Source organism: Arctopsyche grandis, chromosome 12 (genome assembly GCF_051622035.1).
Source record: "Arctopsyche grandis isolate Sample6627 chromosome 12, ASM5162203v2, whole genome shotgun sequence".
Lineage (NCBI taxonomy): Eukaryota > Metazoa > Arthropoda > Insecta > Trichoptera > Hydropsychidae > Arctopsyche > Arctopsyche grandis.
Genome location: NC_135366.1, coordinates 2,260,540 through 2,275,218, shown reverse-complemented (window position 1 = coordinate 2,275,218; position 14,679 = coordinate 2,260,540). Strand labels below are relative to the sequence as shown.

General features: G+C 30.2%; 1 protein-coding gene across 1 annotated transcript in view; it reads right to left on the bottom strand.

Moving 5' to 3' along the window:
* The window catches only part of LOC143920195 (uncharacterized), a 174,919-nt gene extending 161,265 nt beyond the window's left edge, over positions 1–13,654 (bottom strand). The window contains exon 1 of the mRNA XM_077442934.1: positions 13,502–13,654. The gene's annotated coding sequence lies outside the window, so the exon portion shown is untranslated. The remainder of the gene's footprint in view (positions 1–13,501) is intronic.
* Between the last annotated feature and the right edge of the window lie 1,025 nt (positions 13,655–14,679).

The window sequence follows — 14,679 nt, the reverse complement described above, 5'->3', positions numbered from 1 at the left end:
AAATCCCAATGCGCCTTCCTGGCCATTTACAAATTACAATTACAAATACAAATGCAGCATTTTTTATTACAAGTCGTTGAATTGCGGGACACTGAAAAACTCGCAAATTAACGAGACATCTATGTATGAATTGTACATAAATTTTATTGTACATCAATCAAACTTCAAATAGTGGTGACAATAGTAGGTAGGAAGGATTTTTAGCCAATTTTTTTTCCGGGAACCGTTTCAACAATGAAATCAGAGAAAATTGGCAAACTCTGATAGGAAACGATCAACCTGGAGTCACAAATCCAGGTCTGACCAACAGCATACTCTGAAAAATTCATTTTCATTCAGGGATTGAACCCGGCACCTTCTTGACGCTAAGCAGAAGCTTAACGACCGAGCTATGCTGTTATGTTACAGTGAAAGCATATTTCAAATGAAAATATATTTTCACTAGTGAAAATGTATTTTCACCAATTCAAGCGGTGAAAATGTATCAAAAACAATGAATTTACAACGTTTAACTCAAAAAAATTAACCCTAACAACCCAACCTTAAATAGACAGGGCCAACCCTTACTTAACCTAACCTATCGAAACCTATACCAACCCTAAAAATCTAATCCTAAATGAATAAAAACAACCCTGAAAATGTAACTAGTTATGATTTCACTGAAACGTCAGTGAAAATATATTTTCACTTGAAATATAATTTACTAATTGAGCAGTTAATTGACTAGTTAAATTAATTAATTGACTAGTTAAATTTATTCATTAACTAGTTAAATTCATTCATTGACTAGTTAAATTCAGTTTTCGCAACACTGTGCGGCGATGGGGTGTATATTTATTTTCAAATATTACAAAAATGCAAAACATACGAGCTTGTGAAATTGACGAGCGATTTCTAACATTTGTGGTTTATTTGACTCGGCCTGTATGTATATTTACATACATAGAAACATACATATATATATGTAACAGGTGGTCCCATAAACAGCTAATGGATCAGTAGCTTTTGATCCGTTTAATCAAAAATTTAAATACAAATTGGAAAATACACCTTTCTATGATCATTTCTAATGTAATCAGTGACCAAACAGATAAAACACACATTTTATTGGTGGCGATCGAAAATCTTTATCTACCTAAAAAATTGAGTAATGGCAGCTATAACCTAACCTGACCACAACGGCCTCATTTATAACTTTATTTTAAACGTTATATATAGCTAAGTATACACTTTACATAAACAATAAATAATTTATAATACACCCATATATAAAAACTGCATGCCATATATAATATTCCGTTTGTTACAGACATTACTAACAAACTAACCAGTAGATTCTATGACAGAATCACTAATAACCAAACATACAACACACTTGTGAAGAGTCTCGGTGATTACAACAAAATGTCTATACCCTTCAGGTATAACACACAAATTACCTAAACACAATCTGCTTTAGGTCATCGACTTTAGAGAGTCTTTAATTAATATTATGTATTAGATGTATTATGAGCATTTATAAGAATGGTAAATAGGTTTTTGAGCTCTTTTTCCTATTATGCTGTACATTAACATTATAATAATATAATACTATGATTACTAACCAAATTAAATTAAAATTGTAAAATGGAAAATGATCAGTAGATCAGTAGCTATTAAAATAGATATAAGATATATTGTGAACATAATTTCGTAATAATAAAAATCAAAAAAACATAAACAATGATCCCAAGCCTATAGACCTCGTCTTTTTTCTATGAATTCACAACGCAATAAAATGATTGCTTGCTGACTTGTGTGTGATATGGCGCTATTTTGTTGAAACCGGATGTGATTTACATGCATTTCATTCAATTTAAGCCACATAAGAAAATCAATAATGGCAGTGAAGTGAATTCATACAATCGCTTGTAAACGAATACGATGTTTGCTCATGCAATATGAATTTATTTAAGAAAAAGTTCCACTATAACCTTTATCAAGACTTAAAAAATAAATTTATATAGTACTTTTGACAATTACTAATAAACTTCTGTCCGTATTAATCTTGGATAAAACACGTGTATTCTACCTGGTAGTATTTCGAAGATCAAACGACTACGAAGATTTTCCAAGACCCTTATATAAGATATTTAATAACATACACATATATATGTACATATGTAATGTGTATGTATATAAGTAGCCAATTTTGACGCCAAATATCGAGTTCGGTTTGACATGTTGACGAAGGTTAAAACAACAGGTAGGAATTAATTGATAGTGGATCTTCTACCATGAGAAAAGGTGGAATAGAGGCTTCCCAAAGTGTGGGTGTAAAGAAAGAAGTCATTGTGAAGGATGCTAAAAAAATCAACAATATTTTTATTTATTAAAAAGAATTTTTAATTATAAATACTGAAATAGAATCAGTGACATCTGTAGGTATTTCAAAGAAAACAAATCGAAAAAATCAATTGAATGTTTTTCTTTCAAATTTGAAAATGTGCATTTTCCTATAATAAAAAGTAAATATGTGTAAAATGTTTCAAAAGTAAAACCTTAAAATTTAATGTTTATACTAAAAATGCGATGAGATTGTATGAAAATATTGTAATATACTTTTACACTTGTAATAAAAAAAGAATTGTGTTATTCTCGTGCAAAATTTTTTTTTTTTTGCAAAAATTCGTGTTCTATATTTGATAAATGAAATTTCCATATTTTGGCTTATTATGCGGTGACTCGATAAAGCCGCGCGACTAAATACCCGCGCAAAACAACCCGTCAATGTCGCAGCGACAAACCAGCGCCGACAATGCCGCGCAGAATATAAATGCAAAATTAAATAAAGATAAGTTTTTTTTTAGTATTATTCGATTTTGCAGGCTGCTCATCAATAAAAATATACTTTCAAGTTCGTTGCTTTTTGAAAATCGGGTTTTCTACTATATTTTCAAAAGTTCAAAAACAGGTTATATGTAAAATTTGATAAGCTGGTTTTCAAAACTTGAAATAATATGCAATATTTTTTGTGAAAGGGGGCTGAAAATACATCCTTGAAAATATATTTCCCCTAAATGAAAAACTTAAAATTAATTCCGATTAAATGTTGTTTTTAAATTTCCAATCATTCGTCGGCGCCTGTTACTAAAAATCAAGTGACTCGCGTCTAATTATGAGTCTGTTTAAATTTCATTGCAAACAAAATATTATACGTAGGAATTTACTTTTATCCTGCGCGGCTATGTCGACGCGGCATTGACGGCTTTGTCAATTTGAAAAATAAAGGCTTTGGAAAAGAAAATATCTTTAAAATCACGATAAAATGTTTGTTCGGCAATACGAGTGTTCGAATCGAACGCTATCACACTCACAAATATGAGGATAAATTTTCTCAAGAGTAAAATAAACAATAGAAGAGATTTTTTAGCGATGTGTTTGCCATTTGCGTTTGACGTTTCTCAATGGGAAATAATAAAGAATAAAAATACGACGAAAAAAAAAATCTTTTTAGTTCAATTTCGATCCAAATGGAACAATTATATATAGCGTCGTTTATAATATGTTTCCATTCACGAAAAGAAATCCAATATTATCGCTATCGAGCTTTTGAGATAAATCACAATAAAAATCAGAATCGAGGATGAAATTATCCATTTAATTCACATAACAGATTGTGCAAAATGACTAGGTGCAAAATGTGAATTGCGAAATATATAAATTTATAGAAATATTAGAAATTTGTTTGGAAAACTAAATATTACAGTACAAACTTAGGTAGAGTGAGTGATAAGAAGGGCAAACTGATGGAAATTAATACAATTATGATTATATACATATGTATTGCACTGTAGTTTTACTATTTTATACGGTAATAAAGTACATGCTATAGTTATTGGCCATGTGAAAATTGTCGGCCGCTTCTAGTCAAGTAATGCATTAACACAAACTTTGCGGTAAACATTGACGTTATAAAAGATAATCAATAATATTATAAGTTTCTTATCATTTATCTTTAAAATCCAAGTGGACAACGACCTTAGCATGGCCAACGACTGTATGCTTTAACTACTACATACATTCTTGTTTAATCGTCTGCTAAAGAGTGTGTGAGAGAAAAAAGGCTAGAATCCATTGGCGTAAGATATTTAGGATATTTTTTGTTGTTTATTTTATATATTAATGATTTGGTGAAAGTATTTGATGTACATATGTAAATTTCATATGTTTGCAGACGATACGATAGTTTATATTGTATGTAGGTGACGATGTGCAAGCTATGAGTGATATTTTATGTAGGGAATTACAGTATGTACATAAGCGATTGGTTATGTGAGAATAAACTGAAAGTGAACTTAAGTAAGACTCAGATGATAAGTGGATGAATAATAAAAGCGTTGTGAGTGAGTGATGTGATTATGGATGGGAGAGTGTTAGAAGTAGTAGATAATATTAGGTATTTAGGCATTTATTTAGATTGTAAATTAAGTTTTAAGGTGCATGCAGATTACATATATTATTAAAATGGCAAAAAAAGTTCGTGTACTCTGTATAGGTTAAGAAATGTATTTAAGTATAAAAAGTAAAATATTAATATATAATTGTATTGTACGGCCTCATACTGTACATATATTGCGCTACAGTGCTCAATCTATTTAGTGGATTGTGTATTGATAAACTGCAGAAAGTGCAGAATAGAGCAATGCGTGCAATTTTGAATGTGAGGAAATTTATGTAAGAATGTTACAAGTATGTTAGATGAATTAAAATGGTTGGATATTAGAAATAGTCTTAAATTAAGCACTTTAAAATTTGTATATAAGCTAGATAAAAATCTATTGCTCAAATATTTTAATAATCATATAGTTAGGAATAGAGATATACATTATTATAAAACCAGAAATAGGAATAAATTAATTATAGGTAGAGTTAAGAAAGCAAAAACTGCAGGAGGTATTTTCCACAGAGGTGTTCAAATATATAATACAATGCCCTTTCTGAGAGCATTAAGAGGGCTGGACAGCAGCGCCTTGTCCATACAAACGTACTATACTTCTCCCTTCCTCCATTATGGCACTAGAGAAATTATTTTTTTAATATGCTATGGATATCCACCATTGGGGTGCATCTATAGTTTTATTTTTTTTATTAATTATTTTTTATAGGAACTAGGAGCCGCCAAACATCTATAAAATCGCCTCTTTTTTACACCCACGAAACGAGTCCAGCGTGCTTATTTAACGGTCGATTTAAAAAAAAATACGCCGATAGATGCACAGAAAGTATCTTTCTCATAGCGATGATGAAATTTTTTTAAAAATTGGTCCAATTTTGGAGGAGAAAATAGAAGAATACGAAACCTCGATTTTGTCAATTTAAAATACGTTTTATCTGGTCGAAGCGCAACTGTTGCATTCACTCAATATATATATATATATATATATATATATATATATATATATATATATATATATATATATATATATATATATATATATATATACATATATATATATATATACATATATATATATATATATATATATATATATATATATATATATATATATATTGATATATATTGTCGCATTCACTCAATATATACATACACTCAATATATATATCGAAGAAAGGAACGGTAACAAAATTAAGGTTTCGGGTGTACAGCCCTCTTAAAGGTGCTAGTAAAATTGGTGCTTCTTTGAGGGGTGTTAATGGATACCTCTGTAGAAGATGACGTAATTATAATATAAATGTAAGTTTAATAAAATGCTTTGTTTGGAATTATATTATATTATTTTATTAGGTTACTAATTGTAGTTTTGTTAATTTTGTTAACTATGCTATATTATAGTTGTTAGTTTTAGTTTAAAACTGTTAATTGTGAAATAATTCATTATCAATTTTCTATTTAATAATAATAAATAAATAAATAAATATGAAGGACGAACGATTTCAAATGAAACATGAATATTTTCCTGAGCTTCACATTCACCCCCTCCCCTATTAACTTCCTCCCGGGAAACCGTCTTATTTCCATGGGAGACGTAGATTTTCCGTTCTTTTGTACACAAATGCGCAAAAGAAGTATGCGATATTCGCGACGGGAAAATTCCAGTCGCCGGATATTATAAACGACGAAAAGGAACTTTATAAATATTGTACGAAACATAATATCGAGGTTATGTATGTATGTTACAAAAAATAGACCAAATACCTGTTACATATTATAGACATATACACTTGAAACTATAATATTATACATACTTGATCAATCAGAGCACTACTTCAAATATTGTTGAATGGATCGGAAGTCTAAACATGTAAATATAAAAGGTAAAATATGTAGCCTAAACAATATGCTCAAAATAAAACGAAGAAAAGCGAACAATGAAAAGAATAACAAAAGAACAAATTTTAATTTGAATTTTAAAAAAATTATTTAAACAAGCCAAATTGTATTCTTTGAAAAAGTTGGATAAAAAAGTAACAAAAAATCTTGTACTACATTGCAAATAAAAAAATGAACAGTGGGAGTAATCTCTATCTGAAGCTGCAAAAGTCCTGAAAAAAAGATTATCTGAAAATGATCCAGATTTGTGGTACATATTTCAGTGTTTTAAGATCGTTTAAGTTCGTACAAAATCGTACAAAAATGTGACGACCAATTTATGTAGATTTACATAGGTGACGAGGATATGGACATTCGAACGCCTTTTGATGAAAAAAAAACAAAATTTTGGGTTAAAAAAGACAAAGCTAGTTATTTTCTACAAATGCTTCCATAAACAGATCACTAGGAAATTTTTCGAATAAAGAAAAGTTGAAATTTGTCGTAACCTGACGGAGACTGGGGCCGTTTCCTTAAATATATAATGTATTGTATATTAAGCCAGAGCAACAAACACAATAAAACTTTCGTCGTATCGAAGAAATGTTAAATAAATAAAAAAATATTGATTATATACAATGTCCTGTGCCTCTCCAACCAATCGATTAATCTCGACAAAAATTTCGAAAAAGTAGATTTTTGTCATATATCTCTTCTCCGAGAATAGTTTAGATTTTTTATTAATTAAATAAACACTCAATATTGAAATCCTGAAGTTTATTTCAGTCGAATATGTTAAGTTTAGAGTGATTGAGAATTCAAAGAATCCCTACACAAAGCGCCGCCGCACTCGCAATGGGTGTTTGTATGGGGAAAGCGTTTTTATTTCACTACATCGTCATTTTTTTCATGTTTCCGTAATAATTTTGTAAATAAAAGTCATTGAGAACTATCTTGGGTGTTATAGCTATAATTTTAATACAAAAATCACCCAAAAAATCGACTAAGTTCATGAAATATGAGTGGGCCAAAATGATCTGTTTTAACGCAAAATGTCACGTATTAAGTCAAAACAGGTCATTTTGACCTGCTTACTTTTATTAAAATTTGAAATATTTTTCAATTTTTTTTATCTTAAGATTGAAGGTATATACTAAAGGAAACTCTCAACGACTTTATTTTCAAAATAATTACGGAATACATGAAAAAAATTATGATTTAGTGAACACCTATATCGAACGCAGCGCGCTTTGTATGGGGACTCTTCGAGCGAAACTGTGACTTTGAATTCTAGTTAATTAATCAAAACTTATCATAATCGACTCAAATAAACTTCAATAGGTGAATATTGAGTGTTTATTATTTAAATGTAAACTATTCTTGAAAAAAAGAGATCGGTCGGAGGCACAGGACATTGTATAAAACGATGATTATTTTTTAAATATAACGTTCCCTTGATACGAAGATTAATTAATATTATGTATTATATTAGGAGCATTTATAAGAATTGTATATAGGTTTTTGAGCTCTTTTTCCTATTATGCTGTACATTAACATTAGAATAATATAATACTATGATTACTAACAAAATTAAATTAAAATTGTAAAATAGAAAATGATCAGTAGATTAGTAGCTATTAAAATAGATATAAGATGTATTGTGAACAAAATTTTGTAATAATAAAAAGCATTTAAAAATCAAATTAGGTCCTTCGATGAAAATCCAAAATTCGCGTTTTTCGCTCCAGCCAGTACATAATTAAATATGTACATATGTATATATGTATAGCCAGCAGTATGGCTCAGTGGTTGCGTTTATGTGAAGCACCGAGAGGATACCGGGTTCAATCCCGTGCTAGTATTTAATGCTGCTGGTCAGACTTGGATATTTGTGACTCCAAATCGATCGTTTCCTATCAGAGTTTGCCAATTTAATCTGCTCTTATTATTGAAACGGCTCCTCCACCAAATTGGCAAAAACCATATTACCCACTATGTTCATTAATTTTACATTATGTAAAAATTCATGCACAAGTCGAAATCCATAGATGTCTCTATGGATTAATTCATTAATATGCTGATTAACACTTAATTAACTATTAATGAATGCATTCATTCATTCACATAGACATCTATACATTTAGACTTGTATATATAAATTTTTACATATTATACATAAATCAACTTTAGATATTGGTGACATAGTGTGTAGGATGGCTTTTGCCAATTTGATAGTTCAACCGTTTCAACAAGGAAATCAGATAAATGAGCAAACTCTGATAGGAAACGATCGACTTGTAGTCACAAATATCCTGACGTGTGACCAGCAGCATTAAATAATAGCACGGAATTGAACCCAGGAACCTCTCAGTGCTAAACATAAACGCAACCACCGAGCCATACTGCTGGCTAATATGTATAATTGTACTGTAATATTTCAAATTATACTTACTCAAATTTTTGGTTCAGAGACGAGATATGACTTTTCTTATACATAGATCTATGCCCAGTGAAACCAAAACTGGTAATAAAAAATGTTGATTGGCTCGAGATTCGGAGATATGTGTGTTTTTTAAATCGCGCAATTTTTCAATATCTTGGTGTGGTTCGGTCAATGTCCCAAAATCTGTCAATTTTCTGTTCAAAATGAATATTGGAATCTATAGTCGGGTATTTTATCTTCCATTTGTATTACTTTTCAGCTTTCAAATCTCTCTAAGTAGTCGTCCAGTTCAAATCAGAAGTCAATAGTACGTATTTTCACTTGGGATTTTTTCTCACTGTTAATACTATTTTATATTGAGTATTTTCTATTGAAACATGTTTATTGGAATAGTGTTCTGGCCACACTATTTTTTGTTTTCGTTTAAAAAGGCTAATTGGAAGTGTGCTGAATTTTAAATCGGCAAAATTGCGAGCTAAAAGCTCGTACTAGTATTTACTCGTATTTACACGAATCTGAATTGAATTAATAGGGATAATATATTAAATTGTCTTTATATTAGAATTAAATAAATATTTCGACTATCATATGTGTGGCCTTGGATTAATTCCTGACTATGATAGAAATGTATGTTATAAAAATATAATCATTTTCTGCTTGTTGATAATAATCGTCCAGTTTTCCTCAATTTCTTGAAGTTTTGGCATCTTAATGTCCTAGGAATATATAACAATACAAAAAAAAAAATTATCCATTGATTTATTCTAGAGCGATATTATTTTCATTAATCTGTTTATATGTAGTCAATAAAGTAAGGCACTAAAGACATATCAATTTTTTGAATTTTTCAATTATTTATCACAAATTAAAAATTCATTCTCTTTGCCTTTTATAAATATTTGCGGTTTTTACTATAATCTGCCAGTCGAGGCAATTCTTCAACCTTATTTTATTTTTATTATTATGTACATATAATAAATATATAAAGAGCTATCAAAAATATATACATATTTCGATGTTTTTTCGAGATAAAATTTTTGAATATCATAATCACATAATCACAACTCAGTGGTTGCATTTATGTTAAGCACCGAGAGGTCACCGGGTTCGATCCAGTACAAATCTTTAATACTGCTAGTCAGACTTGGATATTTGTGACTCCAAGTCGACCGTTTCTTATCAGAATTTGCCAAAATATGTGATTTCATTGTTGAAACAGTTCCTCCATCAAACTGGCAAAAAACATCCAACCCGGTATATCACAAATACCTGAATTTATGTACAATATGTAAAAATTCTAACTCCATGGATGTATCTACGGATTAATTAATTAATTGTTAATTTTGTGTTCTACGGCATCTCAAAATTCAGTGATTTATATAATAAAAAATGCTGTATTGGGATTTACTTGTTAGGCCTTCCTGGTATATATCTATGTAAAAATAAAATAAAATTTTCCGCAGTTGTTCTTAAAAAAAATTCTTATACTATGCATATGATGAGTTAATCTGTGAATAGGTAGCCACTAATTAATTAATTGAAAGGTACACTATCGCTTTGAGTGCTGATAACGCTTTGTTTGCCATCGAATAAGTATTAGCATATTTGATATGATTTTCTAGCTGTCAAAAATATACCTTAATTGATCGGGCAATCCGATGAACGCTCCGATGAAAATTCTCCGATTCAATTCTGCAACGGTTTTTATTAAAACAACGTTGACGTTTACTTCAAATTCTAGTAAAATAATTAAATTTCTACTTCGACAAAACCAACGGAAAATATTCAAATTTTCCATAAACATTTTCCGAACGTTTCGATGATTTTTTTTAGTTTTTTTGATTGAGTGCGTATCAAATAATAATGGCGTACGAAAATAATCAACATATGTACTGACTGCTATATCCAGCGAAGCAAAATATTTATCTTGAACAAAATATGAAAAACGGCGTTGGAAATGAAAATATCTCGACTGCTTTTCGCACCACCGAAATGTCTTCGAAAACAATGAATTAATTACATAGATTTAAGTGTAAAATTTACATATTTCATTTGGATGGAACGCGAAACAGATTATAAAACATCAGATTGAAACGATTTTACTGTGATTAATATATCTATGTACATATTGTAGCTACCGTTTCATATAAAATTTATAACCGTATAAATTTATATCTAGTAAGAGATATCCTATCCGCCTTTAGATCATAAATTTATCACTATTTTCCAGCTATTTTCAAGTTCTCTAAATTTATTATTTATTATGGTATCTCGGCCTGGGAATTGAATTGAAGAATCCTCCCTTTCAGATCAAATATATATGTACGTACGTATATTGTATACTAGCTGTATTACCCGGCTTCGCTCGGTATTTTTAATATTATATAAACCGCTTAAACATGACTAATCTAATAGTAAACATTTTATTAAATTTATTTGAATAGTTTTATTTTATTTAAATTTATTTAAAACTCATTTGGTTTTTTTAATAAATTGACTGTCACAAACAAACAAACATATATAGTAAGTCTCTTATAAAATATTATATGTACCCCGGCGTCTTCGCCCTCTAGGGGCAGAGCCCTAGGGCTTCGCCCTCGGTGCCTACGCCCCCGGGACCTTCGAATCCTTTGAATCGGAAAAAAGCGAATTATTTTTTCGATGACGTCACGGATTTCTACGAACGAAGGATACATACATACATACATATATACAAAGTCTCTCTCCAAATTATATATTACATGTATCTAATATATAATTTCGAAAGATTTTGTATGTAACTATTCTTGGTTCGTAGATAAAACAAATGAATAGTCAAATAAATTTAAATAAATAAAACCATTCGAATAAATTTTTTTAAATATTTACTATTAGATTAGCCATGTTTAAGCGGTTTATATTACAAATACCGAGCGAAGCCGGGTAAAATCACTAGTGTACTATGTATGTATATAGAAAAAATCCATACATACTGATATTGGATAAAATTAAGTTATAATATTAATTAAAAAATAAGTTCTACGTTGACAGTACCATTCATTGTCGTGGTTCAATTTTCATATATAATTATTTTATAACAATAAATCATACATTTTATAACAATAAAACTCTTTATTATTATATTATTTGAAATTATTTGAAATCTAAAAGATTAACCTCCTGAGTTTCGCTTATGAATTAGTGATATTGAAATAAGTTAAGAGTACATAATGCTAATTTGTTCACACAGTCGTTACTCGGACGTTGCCACGTTACGAATAACGTCCGATTGACTTGGTTTAGGGTTATTGGTATCGTGTCAACCCGGTATAAATGGAATTTGAAGTTGTGAAAACTATTTTTGTCGTAGAATCATTTTTGCAACTTCAAATGTAGTTTACTTCCGTTATTCAATGCTTAGTAAAATAGGGTAATTGGATTATTACGCACATTGCGATCGTCCAAAAGACAATTTTTGCCATGAAAATCGCGAATACGGAATATTTGGCACTCGAGTTCTCGTTAGTGTGATAGTTATCGTTAGTATGATGGACTTTTCGATTTTACGTTATAGAAATTTTAATGATTTTTGTGCGAGCGTTTTGTGGGCAATTATCACCTAGCCTAAAATATAGCTAGCTTAGAAATTTATTATTAAATTATTTTAAATTGAAGTTAAAAACAAATCATTTTAGTGGAAATATTGTCCTGGATTGGGTCGTGACGAAGAATGATACCGTTGCCGTGTTTGTTTTATTTTAATTTATATTTTAACTAGTTGTTTCACCCGGCTTCGCTCAGTATTTGTAATATAAACAGCCTAAACATGGCGAATCTAATAGTAAATAATATTAATTTGTTTTTTTTATTAAATTGATCATACATATCGAATCGTCATTGAAGAGACTTTGATTTGTTTTTCGATTACCAACAAACCTTACATACATACATACATACAAAGTCTCTTTCAAATTTATATATTAGATTATTTGCTTAAAGTCTATTTAAAATGCAAATAGTTATTCACTGCTGGAGCATGCCTTTATTTTAATTAAAAAATATAAATAAAAAAAATTTTATATATTACCTTATTTCAATTTGGAAAAATATATTTCAATTTGGAAAATAAGGTCGATTTAATACAAGAAAATGTATCAAACGAAAACTGTTTGATGTTGCAGAGCCGTAACTAAGCAGATGCAACAGGTGCATGTGCGAAAATCAAGGATGGTATAAAAGCGACTTAAATTTTCCAAACAAAACGATTCACATTGGAAATCATCACATGAAATTCTAAATTTGAGATTGTTCTCTTATTATTCTTTAAAGATCAACACAAAAATATAAAAAAAATAATAACAAGAAAAATGTGTAATATATGTAGACGTATAAAATGCGATCACTTAAACATTTAAAAATCAAAAATCATTTTTAATTTGAGGAAATCCTTTATGAAAGCCTACAGTTTTATACTGATAAATTCACGTGTCGAAATAGTTCACGTATCCTTTGCTACTATTTGAATTGATCCAAACAATAACACTGATCATATATACATATGTAGGTACGTTTCGGCATAGACGTATATTTAATACGCATTATATGCAGTGTTTGTATCTATTTCGATACAAACGGGCACTTATCACAGACCGATATCACACTCTTATCATATAAGCAGATAAATAATCAATTAAAAAAGTGTCATTCGCGACGGCACAACAATATTTTCACGCTTTCTGACAGACACCACATTCGGTGAAAATTACCCTTTGGCTTTTCGATGAGCGGCACTGTACGGTCGTTCGTGCAAAGTTGGCGAGTTTTCACTTCGCGGCCCAGCGTGTATATGGCTCGCAATTTTCCCGAATTTTCCGCGACGCGATTTTCCGTGCGGGCCTCGCGACGTCCCGACGTCAACTGAGGTCGGATCGGCTCTTATCAGGGCTGCTGGCCCCCGGTTTTATACGTCTGACTTTGCTATCCCAAGGTCTCGGTCGCAATGGATTTGCTTTATTCATTATTGACACATATTCTATTACAGACTTCTTCAACAAAATTTTTTTTAAATGTCTGGAAAATATACATTCGTATATGTTCTATGGCTCCATACATCATATCCTATCCTATATTATTAAACGGTTCTAGTTTTTGTCTCGGAATGTAACGATTTTGCCGAGTATTTTCCCGTCCCCCAATTCGGGCTTAAAAGTCACAATTATTTATTTATATAATGTTAGCTTTCTACAGTGGCGGCTCGTGGATAAGATATCTGGGGGTGCTGCGGTTGATTAAAAATAAAAAAAATGTTTATTTGGATTATATTTTACTATTAACATCAAAATTATCACAATTAAACATTATATGTATTTTATTTCATTTTAAAATTGATTCTTCCGTTCTGGCTCAAAGGTAGTTGAAGTTGTAAGCAGAATTTGAATAAGTTTTGTTATTTCCACACGAACTTTGCATACATTGATTGCACAAATAAGTTTGAAAAATATTAATAAATCATTAAGAGGGCTGGACAGCAGCGCCTTGTCCATACAAACGTACTATACTTCTCCCTTCCTCAATTATGGCACTAGAGAAATTATTTTTTAATATGCCATGGATATCCACCATTGGGGTGCATCTATCGTTTTATTTTTTTGATTAATTATTTTTTATATGAGCTAGGAGCCGCCAAACATCTATAAAATCGCCTCTTTTTTACACCCACGAAACGAGTCCAGCGTGCTTATTTAACGGTCGATTTAAAAAAAAATACGCCGATAGATGCACAGAAAGTATCTTTCTCATACCGATGATGAAATTTTTTTAAAAATTGGTCCAGTTTTGGAGGAGAAAATAGTAGAATATGAAACCTCGATTTTGTCAATTTAAAATATGTTTTATCTGGTCGAAGCGCAACTGTCGCATTCACTCAATATATATATATTGATAT